The sequence below is a fragment of the Mesoplodon densirostris genome, chromosome 4, assembly GCF_025265405.1.
Source record: "Mesoplodon densirostris isolate mMesDen1 chromosome 4, mMesDen1 primary haplotype, whole genome shotgun sequence".
Taxonomy (NCBI): domain Eukaryota; kingdom Metazoa; phylum Chordata; class Mammalia; order Artiodactyla; family Ziphiidae; genus Mesoplodon; species Mesoplodon densirostris.
Window position 1 is genome coordinate 62,480,253 of NC_082664.1, and position 18,203 is coordinate 62,498,455.

General features: G+C 38.2%; 1 long non-coding RNA gene across 2 annotated transcripts in view; it reads right to left on the reverse strand.

Annotated features, from left to right (window-relative positions):
- The window catches only part of LOC132489239 (uncharacterized), a 120,351-nt gene extending 102,164 nt beyond the window's left edge, over positions 1 to 18,187 (reverse strand). For both annotated transcript variants that reach the window (XR_009531850.1, XR_009531849.1), the window contains exon 1: positions 17,648 to 18,187. This is a non-coding gene — a long non-coding RNA (uncharacterized LOC132489239). The remainder of the gene's footprint in view (positions 1 to 17,647) is intronic.
- Positions 18,188 to 18,203: the final 16 nt, after the last annotated feature.

The window sequence follows — 18,203 nt, forward strand, 5'->3', positions numbered from 1 at the left end:
TCTTTTCCACCACAACGCTATGAGATAAGAAATAAATTACAGGGAAAAAATGTAAAAAACACAGACAGATGGAGGCTAAACAATATCTACTAAATAACCAAGAGATCACTGAAGAAATCAAAGAGGAAATCAAAAAGAACCTAGACACAAATGAGAATGAAAAAAGACAATCCAAAACCTATGGGATGCAGCAAAAGCAGTTCTAAGAGGGAAGTTTGTAGCAATACAATCCTACCTTAAGAAACAAGAAAAATCTCAAATGAACAATCTAACATTACACCTAAAGGAGCTAGAGGAAAAAGAACAAACAAACCCACAGTTAGCAGAAGGAAAGAAATCACAAAGAGCAGAGCAGAAATAAATGAAATAAAAACAAAAAGGACAATAGCAAAGATCAATAAAACTAAAAGCTGGTTCTTCAAGAAGATAAACAAAATTGATAAACCTTTAATCAGACTCATCAAGAAAAAGAGGGAGTGGACTCAAATCAATAAAATTAGAAATGAAAAAGGAGAAGTTACAATAGACACCACAGAAATGCAAAGTATCCTAAGAGACTACTACAAGCAACTCTATGTCAAAAAAAATGGACAACCTGGAAGAAATGGACAAATTCTTAGAAAGGTATAACCTTCCAAGACTGAACCAGGAAGAAATAGAGAACATGAACAGACCAATCACAAGTAATGAAATTGAAACTGTGATTAAAAATCTTCCAACAAACAAAAGCCCAGGAACAGATGTCTTCACAGGTGAATTCTATCAAACATTTATAGAAGAGCTAACACCCATCCTTCTCAAAGTCTTCCAAAAAACTGCAGAGGAAGGAACACTCCCAAACTCATTCTTTGAGGCCACCATCACCCTGGTACCAAAACAAGACAAAGATACTACAAAAAAAGAAAATTACAGACCAATACCACTGATGAATATAGATGCAAAAGTCCTCCACAAAATCCTAGCAAACAGAATCCAACAGCACGTTAAGAAGATCATATACCATGATCAAGTGGGATTTATCCCAGGGATGCAAGGATTCTTCAACATCTGCACATCAATCAATGTGATATACCATATTAACAAATTGAAGTATAAAAACCATATGATCATCTGAACAGATGAAGAAAAAACTTTTGACAAAATTCAACACCCATTTATGATAAAAACTCTCCAGAAAGTGGGCATAGAGGGAACCCACCTCAACATAATAAAGGCAATACATGACAAACCCCCAGCAAACATCATTCTCAATGGTGAAAAAGTGAAAACCTTTCCTCTAAGATCTGGAACAAGACAAGGATGTCCACTCTCACCACTATTATTCACATAATTTTGGAAGTCCTATATATGGCAATAAGAGAAGAAAAAGAGATGAAAGGAATGTGAATTGGAAAAGAAGAAGTAAAACTGTCACTGTTTGCAGATGACATGGTACACAGAAAATCCTAAAGATGCCACCAGAAAACTACTAGAGCTAATCAATGAATTTGGTAAAGTTGCAGGATACAAAATTAATGCACAGAAATCTCTTGCATTCCTATACACTAATGATGGAAAATCTGAAAGAGAAATTAAGGAAACACTCCCATTTACCACTGAAACAAAAAGAATAAAATACCTAGTAATAAGCCTACGTAAGGAGACAAAAGACCTGTGTGCAAAAAAGTATGACACTGATGAAAGAAATCAAAGATGACACAAACAGTTGGAGAAATATACCATGTTCTTGGAAGAATCAATATTGTGAAAATGACTATACTACCCAAAGCAATCTACAGATTCAGTGCAGTCCCTATCAAATTACCAATGGCATTTTTTACAGAACTAGAACAAAAAAATCTTACAATTTGTATCAAGACACAAAAGATCCCGAATAGCCAACTCAATCTTGAGGGAAAAAAACGGAGCTGGAGGAATCAGATTCCCTGACTTCAGAATACACTACAAAGCTACAGTAATCAAGACAATATGGTATTGGCACAAAAACAGAAATATAGATCAATGGAACAGGATAGAAATCCCAGAGATAAACCCACACACCTATGGTCACCTAATCTATGACAAAGGAGGCAAGGATATACAATGGAGAAAAGACAGTCTCTTCAATAAGTGGCACTGGGAAAACTGGACAGCTACATGTAAAAGAATGAAATTAGAACATTCCCTAACACCATACACAAAAAAAACTCAAAATGGATTAAAGACCTAAATCTAAGACCAGACACTATAAAACTCTTAGAGGAAAACATAGAAAGAACACTCTATGACATAAATCACAGCAAGATCCTTTTGGACCCACCTCCTAGAGAAATGTAAATAAAAACAAAAAGTTAAAAATGGGACCAAATGAAACTTAAAAGCTTTTGCACAGCAAAGGAAACTGTAAACAAGATGAAAAGACAAACCTCAAAATGGGAGAAAATATTTGCAAACAAATCAATGGACAAAGGATTAATCTCCAAAATATATAAAAGCTCATGCAGCTCAATATGAAAAAAAAACAAACAACCCAATCAAAAAATGGGCAGAAGACCCAAGTAGACATTTCCCCAAAAAAGGCATACCGATGGCCAAAAGGCACATGAAAAGCTGCTCAACATCACTAATTATTAGAGAAATGCAAAAAAAAACCTCACACCAGTCAAAAAATCTAAAAGCAATAAATGCTGGAGAGGGTGTGGAGAAAATGAACTCTTGTACTGTTGGTGGGAATGTAAATTGATACAGACACTATGGAGAACAGCATAGAGGTTCCTTAAAAAACTAAAAATAGAATTACCATATGACCCAGCAATCCCACTACTCAGCATATACCCAGAGAAAACCATAATTCAAAAAGACACATGCACCCCAATGTTCACTGCAGCACTGTTTACAATAGCCAGGTCATGGAAGCAACCTAAATGTCCATCAACAGAGGAATGGCTAAAGAAGATGTGGTACCTATATACAATGGAATATTACTCAGCCGTGAAAAGGAACGAAATTTGGTCATTTGTAGAGACGTGGATGGACCTAGAGACTGTCATACAGAGTGAAGTAAGTCAGAAGGAGAAAAACAAATATCATATATTAACTCATCTATGTGGAATCTAGAAAAATGTTACATGTGAGCCAGTTTGCAAGGCAGAAATAGAGACACAGATGTAGAGACAAACCTTTGGAAACCAAAGGGGGAAAGCGGGGATGGGAGTGGTGGGTGGGATGAATTGGGAGATTGGGATTGACATATATACATTAACATGTATTCAATAGATACCTAGTAAGAACTTGCTGTATAGCACAGAAAACTCCACTGTACAGTAGAAACTAACACAACATTGTAAAACGACTATACCCCAATAAAACAAAAACAAATTCATATGCAGAAATACAATATAAATATTTTTATAAATGTGCGTATGTAAATATGCACAAAGATTATGCATCAGAATGTTTGTTTTGAGAACAATAGAAAAAGTTTGTTGAAGTGTTATAAAACCTACTTTTTAATAGCCAACCGTGGAAAGGTAGTGTCAGCACTCTTTAAAGTCTAAAAATATTGCTATTGCTATTAAATAAACACTTTAAAAAATTAATTAAAAAAAAAGAATCCACCTGCTTATGCAGGGGACACGGGTTCAATTCCTGGTTGGGAAAGATCCCACATGCCACGGAGCAACTAAGCCCATGTGCCACAACTACTGAGCCTGTTCTCTAGAGCCCTCAAGCCACAACTGCTGAAGCCCGCATGCCCTAGAGCCCGCATGCCACAACTACTGAGCCCACACACCACAACTACTGAAGCCTACACGCCTAGAGACCTGTGCTCCACAACAAGAGAAGCCACTATAATGAGAAGCCTGCGCACTGCAACAAAGGGTAGCCCCCGCTCACTGCAACTAGAGAAGGCCCACATGCATCAACGAAGACCCAACACAGCCAAAAATAAATAAAAATTATTAAAAAGAAAAATCAGTGTATATAAATATAATAGGTGGGTTTTATTTCTCTAAACCACCTGGCCCCTTTGGTATTTTAACTTTACTAGAAAAACTCAGTTGAGTCCCTTAAAACAATAAAAACTCATTTATGTATGTGGACAAAGGAGACAAGGACAACTTGCAGGAGCATATAAACTAGTTGAAGACATTTGAAAAATCTGGCCTTATGAGATTATAAATATGGTGTAAATAATGAATGTGCTGATTTAGTCTGATTCTGTGTTAAGAGATGCACTCTGAATTTCAAAGGCAGATGCATTTTTTTTTAATTCAGAGAAAATGACTTAGGGATTCTTCCCAAAATTCTAAATATCAGACAAGTCCTTCCTGCCATACTGACATTTTCTATTAAAAGTGAGTAAGTATTACTGCCAAAAATTGATAAAGTAATTCCTTTTGAAGAAGCAGTGTAGGTAGGTGGTAGAGAGATTATGGGTATATATCAGGAAAACAGACATCACAATAGACAGCATAGGGCCGAGGTACAGCAACTGCATGGAATGAGATGATTCCCTATTGTGAAAGTCTAGCTTTCCAGTAATGGAGGTTAGTGGGTGGTTCCACTATAATTGGGAAAGAACAGAAAGATTTCTCTTATTGAAAATTGTTTCAAGGGAATTTTTTAAACACTAGATGAATATAATTTTCAACCTGTAATAACTGTTTCTTTTATTGTATCTAAGGCATTATATCCTCTGGTAATTATAATTTTAAGCAAGTTAAACAGCAGTTAAAAGAGATAAGGGAGGGAGTTCCTTGGTGGCCTAGTGTTTAGGATTCTGGGCTTTCACTGCCATGGCCCGGGTTCAGCCCCCAGTCAGGGAACTGAGATTCCACAAGCCACACAGTGCGGCCAAAAAAAAAAAAAAGGAAAAAAGAAAGTGAGATACGATTTAAACATAATGCAAAGAAAAAATATTTCCTCCACATCTTCAGGTTGGGAAGAAACTGAAGCCATTACCTGAAAGAGGTTGTATACTATAAATCAAAGGGAATTTCCTAATGGTGAAATTCAAGCTAAACCCAATTTTAGCTAAAGAGAATCTTGATTGTTATCCTAATGAGTCTCAGGTGGAGATAGTTGTTGCCAAATTCAGTAGTTCCTAGTATTTGGCTTTCTTTGTTTAAGACTTCAGAATATTTGAAATTAATAAAAAGTATTAGTACAGTATACCCCTGATGACTATTCAAGATAGAGTGTGGAAATTCACCATAAAGCTTTGCAGGCTTGGAATTAAGCCCTCAGAGTATGTTAGTGGAAAGAAGAAAAAAAGCAACTCTCTCTCACCATGTCAGTGGAGGATATGTTTTCCAGACTCTTCTTGTGTCCAGTACTAATAGAGGGCCCTCCACTTGAATTCCTTTGAGAGCATACACAGTTTAAATCTGGGCTCATGTTTAAGTTGTCTGCTTTATACTTAGAGAACTAAAAGATTTACACCTTGAGGCTAGCTTTCGTCCAATTGCTTTGAAAGGAGAGCACGTTAGTGCATTGAACTGTGTGAGCAGTGTCTGATGTAATGAATGGATGATTTAACATGGGATTAACGCTCTCCTCACAAAAATACCTACAGTGTGTAGAGACCAAGGTCTCAAAACAAAGGCAGCTAGCCTCCACAGGCAACCAGACATTCTGATTGGTCAAATAAAGCCAGTGTTTATTATTTTAATCATGAAAAGGCAAATCATGGTTCTGACCAGCCTCTAGCAATAAAACAGGACCCACGGGCTTCCTTTATTAGCTGTTGATATTAATCAGACAACCTGCTTATTGCTATTCTAGTTGCTCTGGAGGGCTCAGATTCAGTCCAAAGTATTAAAGACTTCAAGAAATGCAGTTGGGAAACCAGGACTATCACACAGGAAACAACAGCAAATAATATGAGGCGGTATGTTCATATAGCAAAGGCTTCTGGTTCTGTTAGAGAGAAATAAGAAGCCACATAGAATTTTTAAAATTGAGAGCAGGAGTGGGGAGAGGAAGGTGACCTAAGTGGATCTGTGCTTTGCGATAACCTTGGAGGGAGGGTGGAGGGCAGAGTGTAACAGGAGTAGAGACCAGGAGCCTGGTTTGGAGGCTGTTTTAAGAGTCTAGGTGATGTAAAGCAGAGGTAGTGGGAACAGAAAGAGCACAAAGGATGCATTCAAGAGACATGTCTAAGGTGGAAACAGTAACCAATCATTCATGGAAGAGAGGAAGAGGAAGGTTCAAGGATATCTGTGGTTTCTCCTTTGGAGAAGGATGTTAACCTGAAATAGGTAGTTTTGGGAATTTTGGCATGAAACGATGATAACGTCGGTCCAAAAATAGGATGCTTTTGATGTTAGAAAACTCAGGTAAATATCGTGACTGTAGGTCAGACTTCTGATAGAACTCAGGGCTCCATTGACTACAGGTGATATACATATAAAATGGAAGTTGGTGCTGCCTACAGTGTACTCACCACTCAACACCCCTGAAAAGGGAGCTCTAACATTCACACAGACTTGATGCTAAGCTACCATTCTCATTCACTCCTCCAGTAGGATTTGATCTTATTTCTAATTTCACTACACCTGCTCACCCTTGAACCTCAGTTTAAATGATGCATCCTCACCCTTCCAGGACCGGCAAGTCAAGCATATGTTCTCTGAAATCCTCTTTTATAGCTCGCTATTACTTTTCTTCATAGCACTTATCACACTTCGTAACTGTCCGTTAATTTACTTATTGTCTTTCATGAGATCATAAATTCCTTTAAAGCAAAGACATGTTTCTATTTTATTCATCACTGTATTTCCAGTATGGGGCTCAGTGCCAAGGATGTGGGAAGTGCTCAGTAATATACATTGAATGAATGAATGAATTCTCCATTTCAGTTCCATTGCCTTTGATGCTTTGGGTACCTCATGGATGCTGTCTCCATGAGCAGAAATTTGATAGTCAGTTGTATGTGATTGGAGAGGAACTTAAAGATAAAAGCATGATGGAAAAATATAAGTGGATTTAATGTCTCACCAGATATAGGAGACGAAGAAGGGAGATGTCAGTGACTCAAACCTGGGTGACTGGAAGCTTTCTCTCTCTCGTCTCATGCTCTCAGGGAATGCTACATTACAGACCTGAAAAAAGTGCTTTATTTTGGCAGTTAAGTTGGAGTTGTACTCAAATTCAAATTACAAAGTGCTGAATTGTATGATAATTCTATTTTTGATTTTTTGAAGAACCGCCATACTGTTTTCCATAGCAGCAGCACCATTTTATATTACCACCAATAGTCTACAACTATGTGAATATGCTTAAGATTACTGAACTGTGTGCTTAAAAATAGTTACGATGGTAAATTTTATGACATGTTTTTTACCAAATTTAAAAAAAATGTGAGGTGTTCATTGGGTGCCCACTGGTTGCCGCTAAGCACGTTGGCAGCATCTCAGCTGACAGATTCCTTGGATGATACTGGAACCTGTAAACCCAAGTGTTTCAGTGGAGAGCCTGGGGGGAGAAGATGGAGTATTAGATGATAAACCCATTCTAACCTTATCGCTACCCTGAGTTTTCATCCAGATGGATTAAGTATTCTCATTGTTCATAAAAGCCTGAATATCAGTTTTATACTGACTATGAAGTAGTATGAAAAAAAATTAGGAAATTTAATATATTTTATTTGGCCTTCTTTCTAGCATTTACTGTTTTGTTTTCATTAAGCCACCCCAAGCTGAACTTAAGATGATTTCATTTTCTTTCATCATTTGATCTCCCCTTAAAGCCTCCTGTGCTCTAATTATTAATATTGATGGGATGTCAGTAACTCAAAATACCCAAAGGATATTGCCCTCTAACACCTCTCTCATATTTCTGTGCTCTTTTAAAAGAATCCAGAGTATTCTCTTTAACAGTTTCAAAAACTGAAGAGAACAAATTTCCTGAATATAAACGTAGTCTCAACAATAAAAACATTGTATTTATTCCCTGTTGACTAAAATATATATATTTTATAGATAAAGTATATATATCTTTTATTTTATGTGTATCTATAAAATGTCTCAGATGGAGAAGATTTGGAGAGGGAAGACAGGAAGAATCTATTTGAGTCTGAGAATTAACAAGGGTAGATGTTATTATTCCAAGAGAGAGGCCAGCAAATTGAATTCTTATCCCTCAACTTTAAAGAGGGAAAAGACAGAGCTAATATTCTACAACATGACGAGAGAGTCAGAGAAAGGCCAGTGGGGTTGCCCTCTCACTTCTGGGTTGAGATCCCCAGGTGTAGCAAAGTCATGGTGTGTGTGTCTGAGCAAAAAGAGACCCAGCAGAGCCTCTACTGAATTCTCTCAGTACCGAGAGGGGGAGAGGATTTCCTGCTCTGCTGGTGAAGCCTTCTCTGTGCTGAAATCACCTTTCTTCACAGTCCTACTATTCCTCCAGGAGGCTCAGGAGTCAGTGGGGAGGGATTTACACAGCCTTTTCCCTGACTGAGAGCATTTCTGCTGGTTTTCCATGCCATTGGTCAAAAGACCCAGTAAGAGGCATACTGCACCCTCCCCCAGGTCTCCCCCTCCTCGTTCTGAAGGCACATTCAGATACTAACCCAAGAATGCTGCAGTCGTTCAAGACTACCCAGCTTGTAATGGACAAAGCATTTCTAGATCCCTTCCTGGCTCTCCACTTGCATGTCCTAGGACTCAGGGTGGCCCTGCTAAAGAGAAGACCAGGAAAACGATAATTCTCAAGAGGATTCCCCAGTGAGATTTCCAGTTAGCACCTACCCAATCACACAGAGAGTGTGTGAGGAAGGGTTATTACTAAACAATGACATATTCACAAATACATTTAAAACTGTGAATTCCTATGCTAAATATGATAGTGAAAGAAAGTTGGTAGAAAGTATTCTAATCTTCCAATAACTGTAAAGCCAAATCCACAGCAAGACCATTCACAAAAGATATAATTTAGCAAAAATATAATAATAATGATCTTCAGTATTTCATAGATGTGTGTGTGTGCTGTAACTATAGTGTAGCAAGCAGCACTCTCCCTCTCTCCCCACTATAATAAATCATGTCATATTATGTGATTTCGGTACAAAACAAAGAGGTAGAGTACCAAAAAGATATATGGCATCCAATTTTATTGAATAGACTTGCCTAAATCACTGCTATTTTAAAACAAAAATTCCTGATGCTAAATCTGAAGGTCAAAAATCTTCTGAAGGTATCAGATTTGAAATGCCATATAATAGTAAGAATAAATCACATTTCTGGAATAGACAAGCCAATATAGAATCTGTTGGGCAGGGGTGTGTGAATTTATCCAATACACAGACCTTAAAATAGGCCAGATAGTAAATCTGGCTAATAATAATTTCAAGGTCCCTGCCTCTACAAGGTAAGGGCTAAGGTAACTGCTGATTATCCCTAGTACTTACAAAGTGATAACAGATAAGCCTAATAGGATTTGAATTTAAGTAGCTGTGATTCTTTTCCCTCCCTCTTCCAGCTCTGTGAAGTGGAAGTTCTGTAGGCACCAATAGAAAAGGCACACTTTCAGACATAAGGCATGCCCTGATGATCAAGCACACTTACCATACAAATCCTTCCAGACCAGTTCAGAGCATGAAACTATGCACCACAGTAAGCTGTCCAGAGACTTAAATAAAAATGCTGGCCACTTGGTTATAATAAGAATTTCTTAAAACAGGAATAGTAGTATTTCTGATCAATTTATTAGGAGACACAGTAACCAATGGGCCTGGAACTGCTGGCCCCATGGAATAATGATCTGATTCATAACAAAAAGCTAGAAAATTCCATGTGTTCAGTTATTAATATACAGCATTTTTGCTAAATCACTGGCACTTTATGCATGTGCCTACACACACGTGAACCGTGTGTGTGTGTGTGTGTGTGTGTGTTATTTCTTTAGCGCTTACTATAGACCAGCTACATTACTAGGGACCTGGGATAAATGCTGAAGAAAAGAGACATAACCGTTGCCTCCAAGAAAATACAGTCTAGTGGAGCAGTGCTCCTCAAACTTTTAACATGCATTCAAATCACCTGGGGATCTCATTAGTATGCACTGTGTCTGGGGTAGTGCTGAGATTCTGTTTCTTACTACTCCCTTTTAATGCCAATGTTGCTGGCATTTGAGTAGTAAGGTACTGGAGGGCATAGATATTACATTCCACAAATAAACAATTATATGCTTACATTTGTGAAAAGTGATATGAAGGAAAAAGTGCAAGGATCCATGAAATCAAATAAAGTGGGGGACCCCATATATACTTAAGGGCTTGGTGAGGGGTTAAGCCATAAGCTGAAGGAGTTTAGAATGTGGCAGACTAAGTTATTGAGACCTACTGTAGTGAATGCCACATGCACCTTTGGTGTCTTTGTGCCTGAAGGTATTTTCCTGGACACCAGAGTATGCATGACCTAGCTCAGGGATTGCTGGAAGTGCCTAAGGCCAAATTCCCTGGAGCTACTTGCTTGAGGGACAGGACTTTGTAATTAAATACTGCAGCTTCACTACCCATTGGTGGTACACACTTAGTTGGGTTTCATACATTCTCAGATGGTTCCCTGCAATATTGGCCCCTAGTTTCCCATGGCTATAACTCATATTAACTTCCCTGTCTCATTCCTTGCCAATGACTTCTGCCTCTCCTCCAAATAAATTAGTAGCTCCCAAATCCTTGTCTCAGGGTTTGCTTTTGAGGGAACCCAAATTAAGAAATCAACCCTTTCGGGCCTCCCTGGTGGCGCAGTGGTTAAGAGTCCGCCTGCCGATGCAGGGGATACGGGTTCGTGCCCCGGTCTGGGAGGATCCCATATGCCGCGGAGCGGCTGGGCCCGTGAGCCATGGCCGCTGGGCCTGCGCGTCCGGAGCCTGTGCTCCGCAACGGGAGAGGCCACAACAGTGAGAGGCCCACATACCGCAAAAAGAAAAAAAAAAAAAAAAAAAGAAATCAACCCTTTCAAATAAGACAACAAACAGTGATGAAATATACATGCACTCGTCTATGTCTATATGTGTACACACACACACACACACACACACAACTAGGTTGAAGTCTAAGGAAGAAAGAACACAGAAACCTAAAATGAGCACTGAGACTAGTTACTTTTGAGCTTGGATATTTGCCACCAATCCTGCTGATCTTGAACTTTTGTTTTTATAGCCTCATGGGGAGAGAAGAACAAATGTCTAAACCTGACCCCTCCCCCCGAGGAAACCTCCTACCAATCAGCTGAGCTACATCCTCAATGTCAGGGTAAACCAGAAGTAAAACTATCTCCCCTAATCTCAGAGAACTGCAACAGATGTTACCTTGGGATTGAACAGAGCAGGGAGGAAATACCCTAAAGAAATTGTAACTATAAGCTGGCCCTATTTCCTGACTTGGATAGTGGCTTCATGGTTATTTGTAAAACTGTACATAAGTATTTATGTACACTTCTATACGTACATTTTACTCCACAATTTTTAAAGATGTAATTTTTAAAAAATCTAACAGACAAGAGAGGAATGATTTCAGTCAAGGGAAGTCGTGTAAGAATTATGAGATGTTTTGGAGGAACAGAGAACAGGCCAGTGTGGCTGGACCATAATCAACAAGGGGGAGAATGGTGGTGGATTCGGTCATACATTCATTTACTCACTTGTGACAAGCACTGCCTTATGGAGCTTACACTGAGTGAGAGACAGGCAAGACAATCAAATAAATGAACATAATAATTGCTATGAAGAAAAAACACACGTTGGTATCATAGAAAGAGACTGGGGCTAGAGAGTTATTGGTGGGGAAATGGAGATTGGGTTGCCTTGAAAGATCTTACTTAGGTGCTGGCAACTGAACTGAGACCAGAGAGACAAGAGGATAAACTAGGAAGAGGCATAGGAGCCAATACTTTGTAGTTCTCAGTAAGAATTCGAGCTTTATTTTAGGAGCAACGGAGGTATATGCAGAAGAGAGACATAATCAGACTAAGGTTCTTGAAGATCTTCCTGATGAGTCTATGAAGAATTGATTCCATGGGGTCCAGAATGATGCAGGCAGAACAGTGAGAAGACAAATTTGACAGGCGCCGACTAGGATAATCAAAGTGAAACATAAAACTACATCTATTCAAAGTATACTTTAGACTTAGAATTGAATATTCCTTACATATAACTCTGATAGAGACTCTGCCCCCAGAAGAAAATCACTAATCACTGAGTCCTATCTTTTTGGCTACAATGATTAAGCAAATGACTGGCATATTACTGAAGCTTGATCAATCAGAATCTTTTCTTGGGATTTTGCTCTGGAGCTAGAGGAGAAGGCTCTCCTTTAGTAGAATGTTATAAGGGTATAACATGAGAACTGCCAGTGGTCTTGTTCAGGTCCTTTGAAGAATGACAGAAGGAAGCAGGAGAGGATGCAGCCATGAAGAGAGAAGAGAAAGGGAGAGAGATTAAGACAAATCCTGATGTGATTGAATCTCCTGGCTGCTGTGGTTTGGGCAGTATTCTATTCAACTATTGGAACTACCCCAGGACTTTCCCAGTTACGAATCATATAATTCCCTTTTGCATTTAGCTAATTTGAGTTGGATTTCTGTCAATTACAGTTAAAAAAAAAAAAAACCCTGGGCCTCCCTGGTGGCGCAAGTGGTTGAGAGTCCGCCTGCCGATGCAGGGGATACGGGTTCGTGCCCCGGTCTGGGAGGATCCCATATGCCGCGGAGCGGCTGGGCCCGTGAGCCATGGCCGCTGAGCCTGCGCGTCCGGAGCCTGCGCGTCCGGAGCCTGCGCGTCCGGAGCCTGTGCTCCGCGACGGGGGAGGCCACAACAGTGAGAGGCCCGCATACCGCAAAAAAAAAAAAAAAAAACCCTAACCCGTATAAGAGGTGAGGAAGGTGGTGATGAGCATCTTAGGGGCTAGATGTACCATTTACTGAAATGATGAAGGCGAGTTGAGAACCTGGCTCAGGAGGCAGGAACCAAAGTTCTGTTTAGGAAATGGGAATTTGAAATACCTATGAGATATCAAATATTAAGTACATGGTGGATATATGAATTTAGAGCTTAGCTAAGAATGGAGTGTGGATACATTTGGGCTTCACTGGCATACAGATGATATCCGAAACCATAGGATGAGATGAGATGAGATTACATGAGAGAGAGTATACAGTGGAAAGAGAAAAGGGGCCAGGAGTAGGACCTGAAAAACTCCAAATTCTATGGACCTGATCAGCTAGATGCCAAACTTTAACTAAAGAAAAGGTCTGCAACTCATGCACCATTCCCCCACCTCCACACAACTGTGGTTAAGTTTGTTTGCTGGATGATGTTAGTTAACCCTACAAGTTTCACCTTATTGTGATCGGTCAAAAAAAAAAAAAAAAGGTCTAGGTGAGAGGTGTGAGTGTGTGTGTGTGTGTATGTGTGTGTGTAACTTTAAAGTAGTAAGGCTGATTTTCAAGTGTAGTTCATAAACTGGCTCTGTAGGCAATTTTGAAAAAATATCTGAGTAGTAATATAAATATTTATACTTTAGAACTTGGTAGGTATTTGGATTATAACAAGCCTTTTGTGTGTATGAGTCATTCTTCCATTATTTCTTGATTATAAACTTGGCAATGGTCACATGTACTAATTCTGTAATGGCCACCAGAGAATAATTTTCTGTATTACCTCCAGGGCCTATGGAACATGATCAGCACTGCCTCTGTTTAGAGAGCAGTTTAAATGAAGGAACTGAAAATTTAATGTTTTTTAAAGTTTCTTGTTTCTGTACTAAACCAAAAGAGTACCTGTCATTGTGACATACATTTCTGAAATGACTGACTGTATATAAATGTATGCAGATGACTTAAAGACAATGCCACCTAAAAGAAGTCTTTACCTATTCAGGTGTATATGAATTTGTTAGGTTATGAGTCTATAGGATCTGTTGGGTTAAGGGTCAAATCATATATCCTGATTTAGAACATGTAACATAATGATGATTAGAAGTTGTGTTTCCAGAAAATAAAATTACTAAATTTTATCATTCGTTAAGCACTTCATGGACACTTGAGACTTAGAATTTAAAATTTACTCAGTTAAAAATATAAAGATATTGATCACTGATCATTTTGTTAAGGTCCAATATAGTTCTAAAAGGCAAAGAATCTTCACAATTCTTTGTCTCTAGCTTAGATTAGTTTCTGAACGCCGTGTTCTCCTGATGGAATGTTGTCTCCTTTTCAATTTTCTCTGAAGTATTTTTATATATCTTTGGTGAACTCAGAAATATGCTAAGACCCAGATGTTGTTTTCTTTCAACAATAACTGAATTTATTCAGTGAGGATCGACAACTTTATAAATTTATGAGATTACTTGGGATGTGATTAGTGAAATTCTATCTTTTTCCATATTTGTTTCTGACGTTTTAAAATTAATAATCAAATGAAAATGTGAACTAAACTTATTTTCCTTATATATTCTCTCTAGTTCTTTGGATGGGATGACCTTATATAAATGAATGAACAAATAAATACCATACACGATTCTTAATAATAGTACACAGATTGTCTGAAAAGTCTAGAAACATAGGGAAATATTTTATTTATTATGCTTTTTCAGATTAATAATTGGCTTAAATTTAGAAATGTGTTACCTGCAAAAGAATCTGGGGATCAAAGGGAAATATACTGACAATATTTCTTAAAAATATAGCTAGCATCTTAATTTTGTTTAGATTTTACATTTTGGAACTCAGCTGCTCAGAGTTAGATTAATTGTAATTTTTGATTCATGTCATTCATCATTTGTCTAGATAAAGCCACTTTTCTTTATTTTGTTAGTTATGTAATTATTGATTTTTTAATAATGGAATAACCACCTACAAAGCCACTATCCAAAACAAAAGCTAGGAGTCTGACAATAGCCCACATCAAATACTATTTCTCCTACTAGTCCATCCATCTCCTCCTCCCACCCACCCAAAGGATCCATCATCACCCATTGTTCCTTTTATCTCACTGTAGTAACTATTTTTTCCTAAAAAATACACAAATATATATTTAAGAGTTTTTTGTTAATTTTACAAAAAGATTATCAGAATCTGTGTAATTTTTTGGAACTTTTGTCACTTAACATTGTATTGATAAGATTAATTCATATTGCTACTTACAGCTATATTCCATTCATTTTGATTGCTGTATAATATTCACTGAGTGAATGTACCACAGGTTATTTATCTATCATCTGTTGCTGGACCTTTGGATTCATTCTGTTTTTTAATATGAGCAGCACTGCTATCACATCCTTTTATATATCTTCTCTTGTAGGTGTGTAAGTTTCTCTTGAGTATATACCTGGGCATGAAGGTCATGATGGAGTAAAGAGTATGTAAGTGTTCAATTTTAGGAAAAAATAGCAAGCTTTTCCAAAGTTGTTACTCTCATCTATAACATATAAAAGAGACTGTGGATCCACAGCATTGTTAGCATTTCAAATATTTGGAATCCAGTGGAGATAAAATGGTATCCTATTATGATCATGATAGCATCATTTAAAAATAAAAACATTCTGGGGATAAGGTTTACTTTTGAGATGATCAGAATGTTTTAGAACTAATAGAAGTGATGATTGCCTGACATTGAGAATGTATCAGTACTAAATACCACTGAATTGTACACTTAAAATGGTTAATTTTATGTTATGTGAATTTTACCTCTATTGGAGAAAAAAAAAAAGGAACACAGGCTCTGGGTTCAGATGCTTGGGTTCATCCTTGCTCATTTGACCACAGGCCAACTACATACATGATCTCTAGATTTCAGTTTTCTTATCTGATAAATAGGTACATAAGTAACGCTAACGTCCAACGGCAGTCATGAGCACTAAACCCATAACTGCCAGAATAAATATACAATAAAATAAATATTCAATTCAAGTGAGCTGTTAATAAAAAATAATAATAAATAAAAGAGTAATAAAAACAAAAACATTCCTTCATTTCTAGTTTTCTCAGGTATACTGTACATTTCAAAATATGTTAGTGGTATATAAGTCAATACAAAATAATTAATTACAAAATGATCTATGTGTTACTTTGAGCTAATTTTTTTTTTTTTTTTTTGACGGAAGACCCAGCAATTAGTTTATTTCAAGGTACTCACAACAGTTTGGGAGAAACACATCATAATGTTTTCCTGGGTGAGGAAATGAGCTAATTTTTTTTTCTAACTCTTCTCTCACATCACTACAGCCATGGCCAGGACTGTAATATGCAGTCATTATGGCCACTGTGTTCTCTTCTAATATCCTACCTCCCTATAGGCAGAATGCCAGGAGGGGAGATCATGTATTTACTTTAAGTTTTTCAAGCATTCATTCTTTCTCTAGAAACCTCACCTCATCTCAAGTGATTTTTAAAATATCTAAGAGGTTTCCACTGACTGCTTAGATTTGTAGAAGGTTTTATTTTATTAAAATATACAGTACCGCATAGACACATTTACAACATGTAGTCATTAGATTGCAAAGGTATATAGAGCTGGCCCAAGTAATTAGGTATTTTTAAAATCCATTTAATTAGATTTCTAGATTTTCATGTTCCTTTTTCATATGTCATTAACTTAATTTAAATGCAGGGTCATGTTTAAGGTGATTCTCTGGCATCTGTAATGAAGGACTAATGAATGTCGTTTAAATTGGGAAACAGCAAGGGTGTACGAGAGAAATCCTGCTGCAGAACTCCACAGTCAGCCAAAGCAGGGTAAGTGTGATGATGATTCCTGGTGTTTACTATCATCTGTTAAAATACATGGAATTTCCAAGAGGAAAAGAAAAGTGAGAGTAGTGGTGAAAATGAGGTAGGAGCGAACAGATGTGATCCTGAAACCTTCCTTCCCACCCCTCCTCACTAACCTGAACAGTCCAGTCCATCCATACAAGGGAGTTTGAAAGCGTGGTAAGCATTTCCCATGGAGTGGCAACTTTCATTCTGATTACAGATATTTAAAAGCATCATGCATCATGAAGAGGGCTTAGCTGAAACTTTATGTATTTCTGATTGCAACTTATTTGGTCACTGTGAGCCAAGGTAGATAATAATTTTCTAAAATGATGCATATTGTCTAAATTGCTAACAAGAAGATCCTTTCATAGACAGTGCAGTGTTTAACTTTCCTTCCTTTATTCACCTTTAATTCCTCACTGCTTCCAACTGAGTTGAAGTGTTTGCATTAAGACAAAACACCCATTGGAACTGAAGAAATTGACTCACCTGTTTTTTAAGTTGCAGGGTATTTTTTTATGGTATACAATATGCAGTATAATGTAATAAATATTTTAATTTAAGGATATTGAACTCTTGTGTCCCTTAGAGGGGGCTTACAACTCACTGCTACAAATATTGGCACTTAATCATAGAAGAAAATGACATTAAAATAGTTCAAGGATAAAATCACACGTGGGGTGCTTGTTCGCAAACAGGCCATGATCTCATTTATATATGATCTATAAGCTTGAAGAAGTTATGAATCAATATAGTGGTAAGGAAACCTAACATAACAGTTAAGATCTGTGGCCATTATTTTTCATTTAGGCCTGGAAATACATTTCCTTTCCTGAATGAACCAATAAGGCCATTTTAAAGAGAAAGAAATGGAAACGAAAAACAAACGTGTTAAGGCGAGCACTGACCTCAGAAGCAGGCTCTCCCTTTTAAGATACCGGAACGGAACTGTAAGTTCTTTGACCAGCAATTAGCACGCCTGGATCTCCTTCCACAGCACAGAGGAGCAGAGCCGGGAAGAGACTTGTGCTTACGTCGTGCTGCCTCTGGTGGCAAAGGGAGATGCTTCTGCTTCTCACAAGGTTTTTTCCACCCCCCACAGTCGCGGGACTGGCGAAGGCTGGAGCCTTCTACACATTGCTGTGAGGCCAACTCCACCACCGCTCCGGACGGAGCACAGTGGGCGCGCGTGGGCGCTCAGCAAGTTCCTCTTCTCCAGCCTTTCCTGCCAGTGTTCACCAAAGTGCTTTGGGATCTGAGGTTGTGAAACTCCCTGAGCAGGGAAAACGATACACTTCTTCCCAGTGGCGATTTTTCTTTCTTTTTCTCCTGCCCTAAACAGGGTGTTTGACCTTCTGGGCGACTGCGTTCCCTGTGCCCTGGCGCCAGCTGTGTTCCTGACCGCAGGGCTGCACGGGGCCTGGCAGAGCTCCGGACACATTTCCTGTTGAGGCCTAAGGGAGG